This window comes from Arachis hypogaea, chromosome 12, assembly GCF_003086295.3.
Source record: "Arachis hypogaea cultivar Tifrunner chromosome 12, arahy.Tifrunner.gnm2.J5K5, whole genome shotgun sequence".
NCBI lineage: Eukaryota > Viridiplantae > Streptophyta > Magnoliopsida > Fabales > Fabaceae > Arachis > Arachis hypogaea.
Genome location: NC_092047.1, coordinates 73,848,603 through 73,861,713, shown reverse-complemented (window position 1 = coordinate 73,861,713; position 13,111 = coordinate 73,848,603). Strand labels below are relative to the sequence as shown.

The window sequence follows — 13,111 nt, the reverse complement described above, 5'->3', positions numbered from 1 at the left end:
TCATTGTTGATCTAAATCAACCCCCGGCAACGGCGCCAAAAACTTGATGGGTTGGAACTGAAATTCCAACATCTAAACTCACCGGCAAGTATACCGGGTCGCATCAAGTAGTAAAAATCACTTAGAGTGAGGTCGATCCCACAGGAATTGATGGATCAAGCAACTTTAGTGGGTGATTAGTTTAGTCAAGCTAACATTGGTGAGTGATAATTGATGCAGCAGAAAGTAAATGACAAGAAAATTTAAAGTGCAGAAAGTAAATTGGACAGAAACTTAAAGAGCAAGAAATGTAAATTGACAGAATCTTAAATGACAAAAAATATAAATTGCATCAAAAGTAAAGGGATTGGGTGCAGGAAATTTAAAGGAAGCAATAAGCAGCACTTAGAACAATTGCAGAATAATTAAATTGCATGAAAAGTAAAAGGGATTGGGTGCTGGGAATTAAAGGAAAGCAATAAACAGCACTTAGAACAATTACAGAATAATTAAATTGCATGAAAAGTAAAAGGGATTGGGTGCTGGGAATTAAAACTTCAACAAGAAAATGTAAAGTGCAATCAAGCAGAGAAGTAAAAGATGAAGTAAGTGTAGCAGATTCAAACAGAAATGAAAAATTGCTTGAAGAACAAGACAGAAAAAAACTTAGCTCAATTGTAAAATCTAAAAGAGAATTTGAGGATCCAAGAAGAGCAATGAACTCAGGAAGTAGATCTGGATCTCAATTCTCCTTTGCTCAGTCAGAAAATATATTATAGAAGAAAATAAGGTTTAAAAATAGCAGAGAAGATTAAAACCCAATCCTTAGATCAATTGAGAGGAAGAGTGGAAGATGATTCTCAGAATTTGAATCAATGGAGCTCTTCAACCTCAATTCAAGATCCAAAACAGAAAAGTTAAAATTTCATAAGAAGAAGATTTAAAACAGCAAATGAAATTTGAATTATCTAGAAGAAGAACAAAGAGATTTCAGAGTGAGAATTGAAATAGAGTTCCTTCAATTCTCCAATTCAAGTTAAGATGTAAAAGTGAGCTCTCTATTCTCCTTGCTCCCTATTGGAGCCAACCTCCTCTTTTTCTAGAATGACAATGATGCCTTATATAGGCTTTACAAAATGAAAATGAAAATTAAAAACAAATTACAAAATAAAATAAATTCCTAAGCTAATTGATCCTTATGCCTTTGAGTGATGATAATGGGCTTAGCTTGCTTTGGATTTGAAGAGTGGGTTGATTTGGATTTGGCCTTTTTCAATTTGGTGAAGAATTGAATTTAAATGGAATTTTGGTTGAATTTTTGGCCCATGGGTGTTGCTCCCAGGGCAATGCTCGGCTCATGGGGAGAGCGTAGCATTCCCTGGGACTTGACCGTGTCAATGTTGCGTGACAAGCTTTTTGTTGGGCAGCTCTTCAATGTAGCGCTCAACTCTCCCCAAGAGCGTAGCATCCTTGCTTCCTTGGTGAGGTATCCGTGTTCAAGCCTTGGGGGTTGCACTCTTGCCCAATTTCCTTGCATTTTCTTTGGGAGAGAGCACGACAATGCTCTCCAAGAGAGCGCTGTGCTCTCCAAGTGAGCGCTACTTTGCTTTGGAGTGAGGCTCCAGCTTCGAACCTTGGTGGAAGCATTGGCTGATTTTTTTGCTTGTTTTTGGCCCTTAAAGATGTATTTCACTCGTACCCCAATTTCATGCCAAATATGGATTGCCATATATCGTTGGAAATCTCTGAATGTCAGCTTTCTAACACAACTAGAAGCACATCAATCGGACATTCATAGCTCAAGTTATAGCCCTTTGAAGGAGGCATGGTCAAGCTGTGAGCACCCAAGTTTTAACTTAGCGAAAATTTTGCTTCCCAGCTCATTTTTGCATCACGATAATGCTCTGCTCTTGGCAAGAGCTGAGCTTAGTGTGTTGATTGCCAATATCCTTTAATTTATTCATGGGCCATGCTTTTAAAAGCGTGGCCTAAGGCTCCAAAGTGTGCTCCAACTTCAAAGTGTGTCCCAAAGCTCTTTTTTTTTCTCCTTTTTAGCTTATTTTGTGCTTCTTTGCTTCTTTTTCTTCTTATTTCCTACAAGATTTATAAAATTAAAAGATCAAAGAAATATACCAATTAAGCACAAAAGCATTCAATATTTAAGCACAAATCATCAATTTCTTGTATGAAAAAGTATAGAAAAACATGACATGATAACATGTCATCAACTCCCACACAAACTCATCCGAGTTAAAAGAGTTTGCTAACTGGATACTAGGTATTGGTGATGGTAGCCACGGAACACCAAGGGATTGTGGTGAGAGGATTAAAATCCCAGAAGACATCCTGGTTAAGGATTGAGATGACCCAATAGAGGCAATCTGTAAGGTAACATATCCAGAACTATTTTGCGGGAAAAATATTGATGAACATATTGAAGATAGAGCGATACTAGCGCCAACATTGCAAATAGTTGATGAGATAAACAACTACATGATGAGCTTAAACCCTACTGAAGCACAAACATATTACAGCTCAGACAAGGCATGCCTAACAGAATCCAACAATGACTTATTGGCATCCATACACATACCAGAATTCCTAAACACAATCAGATGTTCAGGAGTTCCAAATCATGAGTTGACATTAAAGGTTGGAACCCCCTATAATGTTACTGAGGAATATAGACCATTCTGCAGGATTGTGCAATGGTACCCGCTTGGTTGTCACTAGGCTTGGGAAATACATCATTGAAGCATGTAGCAAGGTTGGGAAGAACAAAGGTCATAAGGTGTTTATTCCTATGATAACTCTAAGCCCATCGGATCATCGAATTCCATTCAAGTTCCAACGAAGACAGTTTCCTATAATGGTGTCTTACGCAATGACTATAAATAAGAGCCAAGGACAATCATTGTCAAAGGTTGGTTTATTACTCAAAAAGCTTGTTTTTACTCACGGCCAGCTTTATGTCGCAGCATCTAGAGTAACAAATAGGCAAGGACTGAAGATACTATTGTGCCATGATGCTAATAACCGAATAGAGACAGACAATGTCGTATTTAAAGAAGTTTTTAGGAATGTTTGTTGAAGAGGGCATCTTACAACAAGAAATTTGCTTAACTCCGTGTTAATTTTGCATTAAACTGAAACGAAATCATCACATCAAATAGGTACTCCTTTTGCTCCAGTGTAGACTATTTAATTATGCAACCTTTAGACACATTTATGATATTTAAGTAACTAACTCAGGCATGTATCACTTAAATCTTAATTTGATATAACAGAATTTACCTGGTAGCGTAGTAGTGATTCTTTAGCAGCTCCACGTCTTAGATACACCTTCACATTCTGCAGAAAACATAAAATGAGCTACACTTGACAAAACGGATACTTTTTATAGATGTATAAATATTAAGATTGTTAACACACAGCCCAACAAACGTGCATTAACAAGAAAAAGAATACAAGCAATTTCATAATCTCAAAGATCCCAGGAAACTATCGGAATATGGAAATGAACATTATGATCATTATCAAGAAAAAGAATATAAGCAATGAAATCAAGTCCATTTGAACTTCTCTGGCAATTGCAAAAGACAGATGTGCATTAGGTAACAGGATGTTACCGGCAGTTCTCAACATATTAGAGGGTACTGTAACACTTTAAATAGGTTATCAAAGTTTAGAAACCAATTACAAATCACATATTAGAAAACAAGATTTATAAAAAATGCTACTGTAACATGCTTATCTTCTCACATTCTTATCAATCAAAATTACATTATTGCAGTCTTCTTATGCTTGCTGAAAACTGCATAATTTCATGTGAAATCGTTTAAATAAAGAAATGGACAAAATACCAATCGGCAAATAGGAGACACCTCATACCAGGCTAACTTTAAGTAAGCAGCCGCTCGGTTACAGTAGTAAGTCGCATTTATGCCATTCAGTTTGATAGCCTTAGTGTAGTAATTGAGTGCCTTATTCCACTGGCTTCCTTTAAAGGCTGCATTTCCCTGAAGAATATGCCTTTTATCAGCTTATGTCATATTATCCACCTTGCACATATAATGCAAGCTGCTGCTCTTAAAGTAGCAAGATAGAACAAACCTTCTCCTCTAGAAGCTCAGAAGTTTCAATGTTTCCATTGGTATCTTGTAATGGCAAAGAATAGGAGGCAACACTAACTTGCTCTTGAAGAGTGCAATACATATCCAACACCGTATCAAGTAAAAATTTATCAACCCCATGGAATGAGATGAATGAAATAGAAACACAACCACCATTATGAGAACCTAATGGAACTATAACCTGCAACAAATAGTATAAAAGTTAGCAAGCAGCTCAAGCAACGTTTCAGAACAAATGTAATTCAGAAAAGGAACAAGATCACCTCTAGCACCTAAAAATAGTAAATTACTTGACAACATCCAGACACGCTAGCAATGCTCGACAATGCAGAAGTTCTGACATGAAACTCAGAAGACAACCCTTACTTTGTATTAAGCTTAAATGGATAGTTTGCTACGGAAGGAATAACGAGTATTCCATCATTCTGAGGGACAACTAACCAAAATCAGGATGTGTTTAATTGAATGGGATGGAAAGTAGACTTGCCAAAATTTTTTGGTCATTTCGTTATAAAAATCAGTGATCTAAGTAATTTTGGCATAAATAATGAAATTCTATGACAAGTCATGCCACTTATTCAAAAAATTAAATAACAAGAACTGCTTACTACATTATTTTATTTTCTGTCTCCTATGACAGAATTAACATTAACATCACTATAACCTTCAATATTGATAACACTAAATACAGAGCACAATGGATATAAATAAAGAATAAATACACATTTTATAGTACCTTTAGTAGACTTTGAAATGCAGCTCACATCTCAGTCCAGACTTTATACAAGGTTTTTATATTATTATGAGTAGCATTAAGCTATTAATAGCAGCAATAACACCAATAACACGCTCAAAAACATCATGGCCTAATTCGGATTTGATGGATTTGACCCAATCCTCATGATTGGTTTTAAATTTATATCTGAAATCAGATGAAGAAACACATTTGTAGAATAAATACATGCCATAATATTCTTTGTTTCTTATAGACAGAATATAAAACAATGTAAGCATATAAATATATCACACATCATTTACACACTACAAAGCATTCTGCATTTACGAAAGAAGTAACCATTCATTGCACAGTATGGTTCTTTTGAAACTAAAGTTCAAAATTGTTTGAGAGAAATATCCCAGGCAAAGGCATCAATTAACAAACAAAAAAGTTTTTCTAATATCAAAATGAAAAATAGATAACCATATGGTACAATATTGTCTACTACAATAAACTAAATCACAAAGCATATAATAGAATACCCTTGGGTTGAAAGCATAACTGCAGAAAGAGCTTTCAGTATAGATGCTTCATTTTCTTGGTCTGTTCATGCTGGATGAAGCTTTAGGCTAGGCACTTTAGAAGTAATATCCAAAGGATGAAAATTTTTTAGCGCCAACAAGGTGTTAATCAGCACTTTAATACTTACCTTATCACACAACAAATACATTGTCATTTAAACAAGCGTTGGTTAACTGAAAAAGGAGAGCACATTGAAATTTACAATTAAACTTAGCCAAGGTCTGAGATTTTTGATATGTGAAATACTTACTATGATAATTGATTAATACTTTAGCCCCCTTTTTTCAATACCAAATAGTAGCTGCAGCACACCAAGTTTAGATAAATCGGGTTTAGCTTATTTTGGGGCAAAAATGGTTTTGACGCTGAGAATTTGAATTACTCATACTCTTTTTTAGAAAAGAAACATACTATTTTTTTAATTGCACCTAAATGTCTTCTGATTGGTTGGTAGGCTTTAAATGACTTTTTCTCTCTCATTGGTTGGTACACCTTAAAAATCTTGCTCTTAAATTTAATGTTAATTAATAATGGAGAGGATATTAGTTTTATTAATTTAATTTGGTCTCCAATTATATAATTTGTTATATTGTAATGTTTTAGTATATTTTTTTTTGTGCTTACGTAATTCAATCAATTTTATTTTGTAAGATTTAAAAACAAATAATAAAATAAAATATTAAATTATTCCAGGTTAATTAATTAATTGTTAAATATCACGTAACAACCATATGATTTTTTGTTAACAAAATAATCAACTTGTGCATTTTGTGGATTTAAAATAAAAAACACAAAATTTAAATAAAACAAATCTTAGAATTTAATTTATTGACTTAAATTAGTTTAAAATTTTATTGTGTAAGCTTTACTTTATATATAAATATATTTTTTTTAATTACTTGATGACTTCATCCAATAATTATATGTCTCCTGTTGGAATAAATTAAAGAAATTTTTGGTATATCCGTTGCTTACACTAAATTATTTTATCAGTTTGAAATAAGAAAAATGATTATTATGAAAAAAGTAAATATCAAATTTTATGTTTGAATCATTAAATGGCTTACGTGCGGATTATACACTAGTTCGAATATAATAAGAATATAGGGGTGGTCTTTGCTTGAGAAGTGTTTAGTCTTATACAATGACAAATGTATAGGTTAAATATTTGACAAGTGGTAAAGCAACAAAAATTAATAAAATAATAAAAACTAAAAGTTCTGTAACATAAAAGAATAATGGGTGGGAGTTTAATGAAATTCAAATTTACTTCTAAAATAATAAAAACCATTTTGTTCCAAACTTGTAGCTGTTTATTACTTCCAAAATCATTTTCTCTCTCATCCTCATATATACATTTGTTTCTTCACCTTTTTTATTAAAAAATAAAAAATTTAAAAAATGAAAGTCAGAGACAGAAATGCAGCGAGGTCTTGTTTGAGGGCGACATGGGTAGCAGCGAGACTCTGGTTGTCAACGAGGAGGGACTGGATCTAACGGTGGTGAGCTTCAACGCGTTCCTCGAGGACGGTGATAGAGATGGTGCATGCAGCGGCGGAGGCAGAAGGGTGAGGGAGACGGTGGTTGATGTCGAGGCAAAGGATAGAACGAAGCAGAGAAGAAAACAACTGAGAGAGAAGGAGAACAGGGTGTCGACGAACCCGCGTCCACTGCAGAACCGCGTCACAACCGCTCCTTCGTAGCCGGGCAGCAAGTGCTGCGAATGTGATTATTATGATGTTGTACATAGGGGATTTGGACCCTGAGATTGATGAGAATGGTTTCGATTCAACCAGGAATGAGGCACTTAAAATTCTTCATGTTTCCTTCTTATCTTTTTTCTTTTGGTTTCTTGGAATTTTTGTTTGTGGTGCAAAAATTTGCAACTTCTCCAATTGTAATTTAGATTATAAGTGTGTAATGAATTTTTGTGCAATTTTGGTCTCTCTAACAAAAAAGAACAACAAAGGAAAAAATGAATTTGTGATATAAACGCCTTCTGTGGGGTTGAAGCCTGAGATCAAGATCTCTCTTATTTACCTCATATTTTTTTTATTGTCTCTAATTTAGTTCAATAGTTAGTATTATGTAGTATTGTCTTAAAATCCTAAGTTGTGTAGTTGTATTATCTTAAAATCTTAAGCTGTGTAGTTGTGTTATCTTTAATCTTTGCTGGATCCTTAATTGCACTATCTTAAAATCCTAAATTGTGTAGTTGTGTTATCTTAATTGCTGCTTTGACAATTAAAGCTAAAGTTAAAAAGTAGTCAATTTTGAAAAGGGCTGAAAAATCCTTGAGAAAAGAGGATTTATAATGTTAGATATTTTCTTACTTTTTTTTATTATTGTATTTAAGTTTTAGTAAATTTCAAAATTAACTTATTCCAACAGTATTTATCTATTTATGTATACGATGAAAAAGCATTGATTTAGTGTGTGTATATATATACTTTTAACAATAAGTACTCAAAGTGCTCGGGAATAAGTTCTTTCATATGTACTTATGCAGTATGCATTTGTTTGTGTAAAGAAGAATCAGTATATGAACAAAAATTAGCCAATTATATATGTTTAAGTAGCCAATTATATGCTTAAGTAGAATAAAAATATTGATTATGTTGTATCAATTATTGTGTTAAGTATGTATATCTCAATGAGTTAATACTCAAAATGACCCCTGAAATTTGACCTCCGACATAATTTAGCCCTTAAACTTTCAATTGACTCAAATTGTACCCTGAAATTTTGTCCCGCGCCTCAATTTGGCTCTTTCGACGTTTTCCGTTATCGAAAAGCTGACATGGAAATTTTAAATGACATGTGAGACTGTACGGTTAGACGATGTGGCCAAAATTTTTATGGCATCAATTTAACCCCTCACAATTTGAACATAAAACCTAGCGCAGCCCCAATTCTCCCAAATCGTAGTAGTTTCTTCAATCTTGAAGTATGATGTTGGGTTCAAAGTGGCATCCGATGATAATTCTGATTGATGAATTAGTGCAAACTACCCTTCAAGCTACACACGCATGCACACACACACAAAAAAAAAAGGTTAAACAAGGTACTTCCGTTTCTCGTTGCTCTAATAAGACAATGAAGTGTGTGTGTTTGGATTACCGTTTGTAAACAGAAGTTTTTATAAAATTGATCTTGTAAAATTAATTTTGATCAAAAGTGAGTTAGTATTAACGTGGTTTATGTTTGGATTACATTATTCAAAATCACTTTTAGATGAAAAATTACAGAAAAAAACATGAATTTAAATAATTATTTTATGTTATTTTTAATTTTATTTTAAATATTTAAATAAATTTTAATATTTTTTTAGTATTCTCAGTATTCTTTAGTACTCTAATAGGATTAATAGAATCATAATATAAAATAAAAAAAATATTCCATACAAAAAGAAAACAACAATAACAGTAAAAAAAACTCATATAAAAAAACAGAAATTTTATAAAAAATAATAATATACATAAGAGAATATTAGAAAAAAATATTATAAAAAAACAAACATATGAATAATGAAGGACATAATTGGTACACAGAACATAAATTTTAATCCAACTTGAAAATGTGTGGAAAAGCTAGAATTTGTAACTTTTGGTAAATGTGGGTTGAAGATAGAAATCACTTCTGCGTTTAGAGGATAAAAACGTTGCCAAACATAAAAATGAAGTGTTCAAAGAACTCAAACGCACTTCTCTTTTCTCCAACACAAATCCAAACATACCCAAAATAAGATTGTCAAAAATATACAATTATAATGGTAATTTCACATACCTTTGCGGCTTTCTCTGCAGTGCAACTTGCACAAACAAGTCCACTTTACCTTTGTTGGCTTTTTCAGAATACTTTTATTGACATTCTCTGCATTACTCTCTTGTTGGCTCAATTTCTTATTCTCCAATGGAACTTTGTTATCAGTGGATTGGAAGGTTGCCTCTTTAGCCAGAATAGGCCTTACCAAACCCAAACCATCCAATTCACTCGATGGCTTCTTTTCCTTAGAACCTTCAAATGGAACTTCGTCCATCTCAACGTGTTTTTTCTTCTTATAATACGATATCTCAATATCAAAAAAAGTAGCATCAGGATTAGCTTTTCTTCCCATTATCTGAAACAGCAAGTACCACAATTAATATAATTCATTAATAAGCATATACAGAGAGCAAAATCAATGAATATAATTCTCTATACAAATCGTTTTCTTCACCCATGCCACTATGCGAACGAGCTCTGCTAGAACTACCTAAATATTGGCTGCTGCCCTCTAACTCTTGGAGAGACTACTACGATTTGGGGGAATTGGGGCTGCGTTAGGTTTTATATTCAAATTGTAAGGGGTTAAATTGATGCCTTGAAAATTTTGGCCACATCATCTAACCGTACAGTGCCATGTGTCATTTAAAATTGTCATGTCAGTTTTCCGGTAACGAAAAACGTCGAAAGGGCCAAATTGAGGCACGGGTCAAAATTTCAAGGTACAATTTAAGTCAATTGAAAGTTTAAGAGCTAAATTGCGTTGGAAGTCAAATTTCAGGGACCATTTTGAGTATTAACTCATATCTCAATTGCTGTTTTGTTTTATTGGAATAATTATGCTAATGAAATTATATGACAAATATGTCTAATCTTTTGAGAATAAATTATTAGTTTATGTAATTAGTAGTTGGAATTTATTTATGCTTCGAGTAATTTTTATTGGAATTTATTTATTAAAGATTTCAATACAACAAAAGAAATTAATCACTTAATTTATCTATGTACTAAGTAAATTAATCCTTTAAATAAATATATATTATTTTTTTTATAAATGATACATAAATATAATAAAATAAATTAAGTACACTGAGTCACAAGTTTTGTCACATCAGTTACAAGGTAAGAAAACAAGTTGCATTTAGAGATCATATGAAAGGAAAAATTGCACATCACATAAAAACAAAGGAGTCCAGATTTAAAATTGCATATATCCGAATCGCAGGACAATGTAATTAATGTCTGTATATCAGGTGGAAGCTTGGTTATTCTTTGCAGTCGCATATTAGATAAGAGAAGGAAAAATTGCTGAAATATTACTGTTAATGGTGATTTTGCACTTAAAATATTCAAAAATAACATTATGATAGGGAGCTGGTGATGTAATGATAATTATTATTTTTCCGTTACGAGAACGGTGAATATTATAATTTAATTAATATAGTTCATTATGTGTCAACGATATGATTTAAAGATCTTATAATATGCTTATTAGGATTTTACTGCACACTTTAGTTCGGTTCATGAATATTAAATAATACACATTAATATAATTTTTATATTTGTTATTCGATTACTTGATAGTACACTTATCATAAACTGAATTAAGTATATTCGGGTCTAAATATATAATTAAATGTCACATAATTAATAACAGTTGTCTATATAATTACAATAAAAATATTTGTATAAATTATTTAATATTTTTTTATGCATAACAATAATATAGTATTACAATTTTTTAAAATACGGATACATAATAATTTTTTCACATATAAATGAAATCCACTAATTAGAATAAAAAAAAGTTTATTTCGGCTATCAAAAATAGAAAATAGAACAATATTTTATTCTGTATAATAAATTTTATGTAAGAATTTTTTTTAAAGTAAAAATAATAACTATTAATATAAATGATATATTCACTACAAAATAACATAGTTGATATATATGTATTATATTATAAATATATATTAATTTTTTTATAAATAAATATAATAAAATAAATTATATACACGATCCGGACATAGTTCGAGTTTTACACTAATTTTCCTAAAAGTTATTCACGTACTCGTTCATCATAATATGATTTTTCTGTGCATTGTTCTTTAAATTATTTAATCTATTTTAGTAATAAGACAATCTTTTTTAGATACTCTAACAAATACCATTGAATATATTTTGAACAATTTAAAAAATAATAATTGAACTCAAAAACACACCAAACATAACACATCAAATCAGCCGCATTCATTATACATGTATCACGTCAATAACAAGACACTCATAAAAAAGCATTGTAAACTAATACAAAAGAATAAGAAAATATGTATCACTGCCACAGCTCCTAAATCACCGTCACAACCCTGCCTTTATTTATAAGAATGAGATACTAAAATAAGAATATAAAAATATAAAATTATATTTTGATAAATGATTAGATAAAATATAAATAAAAATATGATGTTTAAAAATATTTAATTAATAAACACAAAAATATTAATAAAAAATATAACTTATTTTTTATTTTTTATTTTTTAATTATTTTTATTAATTTTTTATAATTATATTTTTTATTATCATAATTTTTTTAATTTTTTAAATAAAAAAATAAAAATAAATTAAAATTTTATAATTTATTCTATTTTATTATTAAATAAAATATAAAAATACTAAATTTTGTATTTTTTTTATTTATATCTTATTTTTAATATTTTTTTTTTGTTCTAAAAAACAAACTCATTATTGCCTCAATAACAAAAACACACCAAACATTCTTCTTTTTATCTTTTTTATGCCCATATCATCATATTGCCTCAAGCTTATTAAATTTCAGCATTCGGCGACACCCATGTTTCATTCCTGATTGCAGGTTGTTCCCATAGTCCTCTTAGTTTTAGTTCTCCTTTTTCTTTATGCTCCATACCTCTATGACATTGAACAGAAATTTTAAGTTATATGTCTTATTACTCAAAAACTTTTGTTCTCCACAAATTTCTTCAACCTCTTTTATCCTTTCCACCATCTTTTATTAATCACAATTACCTTCAAATCGCCTTCTTTTATACCCATCTCTTCCAGAGCAAATTGAATTGCCGCTTGCACCAATTATTAATGCCTCCCTATTTGTTCCATTTTGTATCACATTAAGCAAACACACCCCTTCATTCTGTCCGTTAAATATCTACCAGTAAAATATTTTAGAGAAAATAATAAATAGGTCTTTAACTTTTTGATTTATGAATATTTATATTTTTAAAAATTTAAAAATATATTTAAATCATTGATTTTCTTAAAATCTGAATACATTAATTTCTTTGTTCATTTGAATATGTTAGACCTAACAATAAAATCAAATGTGATTTTGTTTTAATTTGGAGGAATGCACTAAATAAAAGAATTTTTAAAATAAGATAAATTAGATTTAAAAATCGATACGTCCAAATTTAAAAAAAAATTAAAAATTTAAATATATTTTTAAATTTTAAAAAACTTAAATTTTTGTAGATTAAAATATCAAAAATTTATTTATCCTTCTCTCAACATTTTAATATCTGGCCTATACAATACTAGCAACTACTGTGTCCATTTTGGCATTTTCTTTCTATATTTACTAAGATTGTAACTGGAGTGAACTGAAGTTAAAACGGCTTACGGTCCGTTTGGAATTTTAGAAGTAATTTTTCTTAATTTTGACTTATAAAAAATAGTAGTATTAATATTTAGTGTAATTTTTAATATTAAATTGTAATTTTTTAAGAAGATATAAAAAAATTAAAAAAATAACTTTTTTTATGATACTTCTATTTTTCATCACATTTTTATAAAATAAACACTTTAAAATTAAAAATACAAACACAAAATAATTTATTTATAAATTACTTTTAACAAAATTATTTATTATTTAAATTATTTTATCAAAAGAGCTTAATTA

The 13,111-nt window shown here is 30.4% G+C and overlaps 1 non-coding gene across 2 annotated transcripts; it reads right to left on the bottom strand.

Annotated features, from left to right (window-relative positions):
* Positions 1 to 918: 918 nt before the first annotated feature.
* LOC112727528 (uncharacterized) lies at positions 919 to 5,789 on the bottom strand. 2 transcript variants are annotated; one of them, XR_003812714.2, is made up of 6 exons: positions 5,663 to 5,789; positions 5,373 to 5,539; positions 4,093 to 4,293; positions 3,871 to 3,998; positions 3,274 to 3,330; positions 919 to 2,073 (listed from the first exon to the last, which is right to left on the bottom strand). It is a non-coding gene; the product is annotated as an uncharacterized protein (transcript). The 2 variants fall into 2 exon arrangements; XR_003812715.2 differs by lacking the exons at positions 5,373 to 5,539; positions 5,663 to 5,789 and adding an exon at positions 4,849 to 5,034.
* Between the last annotated feature and the right edge of the window lie 7,322 nt (positions 5,790 to 13,111).